General features: G+C 39.6%; 1 non-coding gene across 1 annotated transcript; it reads left to right on the forward strand.

Annotated features, from left to right (window-relative positions):
- The first annotated feature begins 5,646 nt into the window (after positions 1-5,646).
- On the forward strand, positions 5,647-5,753 carry LOC141662987 (small nucleolar RNA R71). Its single transcript, XR_012551082.1, has one exon. It is a non-coding gene; the product is annotated as a small nucleolar RNA R71 (small nucleolar RNA).
- Positions 5,754-6,148: the final 395 nt, after the last annotated feature.

Here is a 6,148-nt window from a genome sequence, read left to right on the forward strand (position 1 = left end):
GTAATGTCCGATTTTCTTTAAACTGTTTTTGTGCATAACATTAGGACCCAAGAACCCCCTGCTAGATTATTACCATTGCCTTGTTTAGATAGCTCATGTTACGAGCTTCGTTTTGATATGTAGTTCGTTCGATTCCGATGCACGGTTTAGGAGAAACGACCGTTTCATGTAACGGCGTTTCGCGAACAAAACTTTTCCCCTCGCCTTACTTTGAAACATAGGTTAAAGACCAAAAAGGGTTAATTAATGTATGAAACATTTATGGTAAGTGTGTTAGGCAGTTGGTAAGACACTCGCGAAGGAATCGCCTTAAAACTCGTAAAGGTTAAATTATTAAAAATGGTGGAGCTGAGGGTACTCGAGTGACTAAAGAGAATCAGTAAGCGCAGAATAAGCGTTAGAGTCTAAGTTAGTTAAAGTATAGATTTACAAGTGACTTTGGTTTAATTCCAACTTAGTTGTTGTTTATAGGTTACCAAACTCGTCCCGAGCCTTTTATCACCCCAAGTCACTCAGGCAAGTTTTCTACCCGTTATAACTGTTGTTGTGATGTATATATGTATTTGCATTATCTTGCGATAGATGCATGTTGGTTAATTAGCAAATGTTGCAATATATTGAAGCATGCTGCTATGGTATATATATATATGCATGCCTGTTTCGTATTCTTTCCATATATATCTGTTGATTCAGTTGATAATACCTATGCTAGAGGATAGCGGTAATTTGCATATACCCTTAGTATAGGGACCCAAAGGTGAAAATATTTTCTAAAACCGGGAGTCAAGGATCTCGAGTAGATTTTGTATATATGGATATAAATATATATATATATATACTTATATATATATATGGTCATAGTTTTCAAAACTATTAATCGAATAAGGTTTATTCGATAACTTTAACTTTATTTTATTAATTAATATTATTTCGAATATTATTCGAAGGCTTATGACTCCTTTATATTATTTCGAATAAGATCTTCCTTTTTAAGGAGATTTAAATACTCGCTCAAAACCTGAGGGATCCGGCTCTGTGGTGTATTTTATATTCGCAACACGGTTGCAGTTTTGGTAAATGAATTGATTACTTACCCAACGTTCGGGAAGTAAGTCCATCTATTGAGTCGGCATAAGCAACATGGGCTCAGTAGGCGTCCATGATAGTGTAAGTGGCTCAGTGGGAGTCCATCAAATGCATAAGTGGCTGAGTGGCAGTCCAGCATAAGGTCCTATTACGACCAGGGTGATGACTTGTGGGGAATTCGTCCATCTACTAGTAGAAAAGGTTACTTATGGGTATCTTTGCCTGATCAGCAAGATATCTGGTTTATGCCAAATTCTTTTCCTTTCCAAATTTATTGGATATTGCAATTCTGTTCATACTTTACATGACAGAGGTTTTCAGGAAATTATATAAAGAAGATGTATATGTGGATATATATATATATCAGAACTTAATGAAGTATATCATGACTTCATTTCCTTTAATAAAATTTCAAAGATTTAATCTATTCAATTCTTGTCTTGTAGTCTCATCTATCTGATGAACTGTTGAAAGCTCATTATACTTTGAACAGTGGTAGTTCAAGCAGCTTTTTAAATGATATAAGTATAGTGAAGTATTTGGTAACTTCATCCCTTGTTTTTACTTATATCTAGTAAGTAATTATCTTACGCATGATAAAAGATTCTAGTAAGTATCCATTTAGATACTTATATTATTGTTATCACTATATATTATCTTGCGAGCTGTAAGGCTCACTCTTGCTTTATTTCTTCATCACACAACAACAGTTAGGAAAAATGGCCAGACTCCAGCAGACCCAGCGCAAGCGCGTGGGAAGCGTCCCGCGTCTTCCCGATGATGTTGTAGCTGTTATAGCTGCAGAGGTAGATCTATTGGTAGATCAGGCATTCTATTTTGAGAATCAAATTATGTATAATTATAACTTGTGGCAGATAATGGCAATTAACTGTAAATTTATCAAGTAATCATTTTGGGTTGTAATAACTTTTAAATTGTGGATTCAAAGACTTGTACTTATTTCTATTTCATCTCTGAGACTATAACGGGTTGTGGTGTGTGTTAGTGTGGGGTCACAACATAAGGTTATTATTATTAATTAAGTGAAGTGATATTGTGGAAAGAAAGACCGTGACGACCCGGATCCCCGACCCCGGATCTGGGGGTGTTACAGTTCTTCCTCCTGAACTGTGAACAACTGCTCATCCGGAAAAGATTCGTTGATCAATGTCTTATCATGTGAAGTAGAATCGGGATTCTCCAATCTAGAGAGATGGTCAGCTACTTGATTCTCAGTACCTCTTCGATCCTTGATCTCTAAATCAAATTCCTGTAGCAAGAGCACCCAACGAATAAGTATAGGCTTCGAATCCTTCATTGAGACCAAATAGCGAATGACAGCGTGATCAGTGAATACTGTCACCTTTGTCCCAAGTAGATAAGATCAAAATTTTTCGAAACCAAAGACTATAGCTAAGAGCTCCTTCTCAGTAGTGGTGTAATTCATTTGAGCTCCATTAAGTGTCTTACTAGCATAGTAGACCACATGAAAAAGATTATTCTTGCACTGCCTAATAACTGCTCCCGCTGCATAATCACTCGCATCACACATTATCTCAAAAGGTTTTGTCGAATCAGGTGCCGTAATAACTGGTGTAGTTATCAAACTCTTCATGAGAGTCTCGAATGCCGCCAAGCATTCATCATCAAATTTGAAAGGCACATCTTTCTCGAGCAAGTTGCACAATGGCTTAGATATCTTCGAGAAGTCCTTGATGAAACGCCGATAAAAACCCGCATAACCAAGAAAACTACGGATTCCTTTCACAGAAATAGGTGGTGGAAGATTTTCAATGACTCCCACCTTGGTTTTATCCACCTCAAGGCCCTTGCTAGAGACTTTATGCCCAAGAATAATGCCTTCACGTACCATAAAGTGATATTTTTCCCAATTGAGCATCAAATTAGTTTCCATACACCTTTTTAGCACCGAACGAAGATTATTCAAACAGTCATCAAAAGAATGTCCAAAGACGGAGAAGTCGTCCATGAATACTTTGACATTATTTCCAATCATATCAGAGAATATAGCCATCATACATCTCTAAAAAGTGGCAGGTGCACCACATAAGCCAAAGGAAACTCTGTGAAAAGCAAACGTGCCAAATGGACAAGTGAAAGTAGTCTTTTCTTGGTCTTCTGGTGCAATGCAAATCTGATTATAACCCGAATAGCCATCCAGAAGACCATAATACTCATGACCAGCCAATCTGTCAAGCATCTGATCAATAAACGGCAGAGGAAAGTGATCCTTTCTCGTGGCTTTGTTCAACTTTCTGTAATCCATGTATACCCTCCATCTTTTAACTGTTCGAGTGGGGATGAGCTCGTTCTTCTCATTTGCTACCACAGTTATACGTCCTTTCTTAGGTACACATTGCACGGGGCTCACCCAAGAACTGTCAGATATAGGATATATGATTCCTATATCCAACCACTTCAGAATTTCTTTCTTCACCACTTCTTTCATGATAGGATTAAGTCTTCGCTGTTGCTCAACGGTCGGCTTACTACCTTCCTCGAGCAAACTTTTATGCATGCAGTACGAAGGGCCGATCCCTTTTATATCTGCTATAGTCCATCCGATGGCCGATTTGAATTCTCTCAAGATCCTTAAGAGCTTATCCTCCTCACTACCTGAAAGGTCAGATGCAATAATAATAGGTAAAGTAGATGCATCACCTAAAAAAGCATACCTCAAGTGTTCAGGAAATGGTTTAATCTCCAAAGTAGGTGCTTCCCCAATAGATGGTTTGAGCTTTCCCTCAGCATTTTTGAGATCAATATTACCAAGAGATTCAAATGGCATTTCTAGCTTTCGCTTTCAAGGAGAAGCATTTAGATATTGTAGTTGCTCATTGCCTTCCTCATTTTCACTGTCATATTCCCCCATTAAGGCTTTCTCTAAGGCATCAGACATTAGCACATGATCAAGTTCCGAAGTTACCGCAGAATCAATCAAATCCACCTTTAAGCATTCCTCATCTTCTGTAGGGAATTTCATCGCATTGAATACATTGAAAGTCACATCCTGATCTTGCACTCTTATAGTAAGTTCAACTTTTTGCAAATCTATCAAGGTACATCCTGTAGCCAAGAAAGGTTATCCCAAGATTATGGGAATCTTCTTATCTTCCTCGAAATCTAGAATGACAAAATCTGCAAGAAAGATGAGCTTATCCACCTTTACTAACACGTCCTCCATGATGCCTCGTGGGTATATAATAGAACGATCAACCAACTGTAGAGACATGTAGGTGGGCTTTGGATCAGGCAAATTTAGCTTTTTGAAGATAGACAATGACATCAGATTGACGCTTGCTCCCAAATCGCAAAGGCACTTGTCGAATGATAACTTGCCAATGGTGCAAGGAATGGTGAAGCTCCCTAGATCCTTAAGCTTTGGAGGTATTTTTTGTTGCAGCACAACACTGGACTCTTCCGTTAGAGCAATGGTATCAAGATCATCCAGTTTCACCTTCCTTGAAAGAATACCTTTCATGAATTTCGCATAGCTAGGCATTTGCTCCAGAGCCTCAACGAAAGGTATGTTGATGTGAAGTTTCTTGAACACCTCCAGAATTACCGAATTGCTTATCCAGATTTTGCTTTTATAATCTTTTAGGAAAAGGTGGTGGAGGATAGAGCTATTTCTCCCCTGTATTACCCTCAGGCAGAGTGTGTTCAACAGTAGTCTTCCTTGGTTCCCCCTCTTTCTCCTTTTGCTTTTCTTCTTCTTCTATAATTTCAGCTTCTCCATCTTTTACTTTTCCAGCTTCAGCAACTTTTCCAGATCTTAAGGTAACAGCTTTGACTTGCTCCTTAGCTTCATTCTTGCATGGCACTTCAATATCGCTGAGAAGTGTGCCAGGTTGACGATTAAGCAAGGCATTGGCTATTTGACCGATTTGATTCTCCAAGGTCTTGAAAGAAACAGCCTGACTTTTGCACAACAGCTTAAGCTCCTCGAAATCAGCACTAGAAGGTGGAGCAGCACCTCCTTGTTGAGGATATGATTGCTTTTGAGCATATTGCTGATGTTGCTGGAATCCAGGTGGATTAAACTGTTTACTTACAGCTTGCTGATATGGTTGCTGAACATTATTCTGATTGTTGCTCCAGCTGAAATTGGGATGATTTCTGTTATTAGGATGATAAGTAGCTGGCACAGGCTGCTGCGGTTGCTGATAATTGTTCACATACTGAACAGATTCATTAACAAGGGAACACTGATCCGTAGCATGAGAGCCTGCACAAAGCTCACAGACCATAGCTATCTGATTGACTCCATAGTTGGCTAAAGAATCGACCTTCATAGACAGTGCTTGGAGCTGCGCTGTAATAGTTGTAGCTGCATCAACTTCCAGAATACCTGCTACCTTCCCAGGCATCATCCTTTGAGTTGAGTTTTGATACTCATTTGCAGCCATAGTTTCAATGAGATTATAGGCCTCAGTATAGCTTTTGGCCCACAAGGCGCCTCCAGAAGCTGCATCGAGCATGGGCCGAGATTGGGCGCCCAAACCATTGTAGAACCCAGTGATCACCATCCAGTCAGTCATACCATGATGTGGACACTTTCTCAACATCTCCTTATAGCGCTCCCAAGCTTCGCACATAGATTCTGTTGGTTGCTGCGCAAACTGAGTAAGAGCACTCCTCATAGCTGCAGTCTTGGCCATTGGGTAGAACTTCACCAGAAACTTTTGCGCAAGATCTTCCCAAGTAGTGATGGACCCAACTGGTAAAGAATGTAACCAGTCCTTAGCTTTATCCCTGAGAGAGAATGGGAAAAGCCTCAGCTTGATAGCCTCATCAGTGACACCTTATATTTGAAAGTACTGCAGATCTCGACAAAATTCCTGATATGCATGTTGGGATCTTCAGTCGCAACACCTCCGAAAGAAACGGAATTCTGCACCATCTGAATAGTGCCCGGCTTGATTTCAAAATTATTGGCCTCTATAGCCGGATGAATGATGCTTGACTGAATGTCATCAATTTTAGGCCGAGAAAAGTCCATAAGAGCTGGATCTGCTGGAACTATACGATCACCCATGAT

The sequence above is a fragment of the Apium graveolens genome, chromosome 5 (genome assembly GCF_009905375.1).
Source record: "Apium graveolens cultivar Ventura chromosome 5, ASM990537v1, whole genome shotgun sequence".
In the NCBI taxonomy this organism is placed as follows: domain Eukaryota; kingdom Viridiplantae; phylum Streptophyta; class Magnoliopsida; order Apiales; family Apiaceae; genus Apium; species Apium graveolens.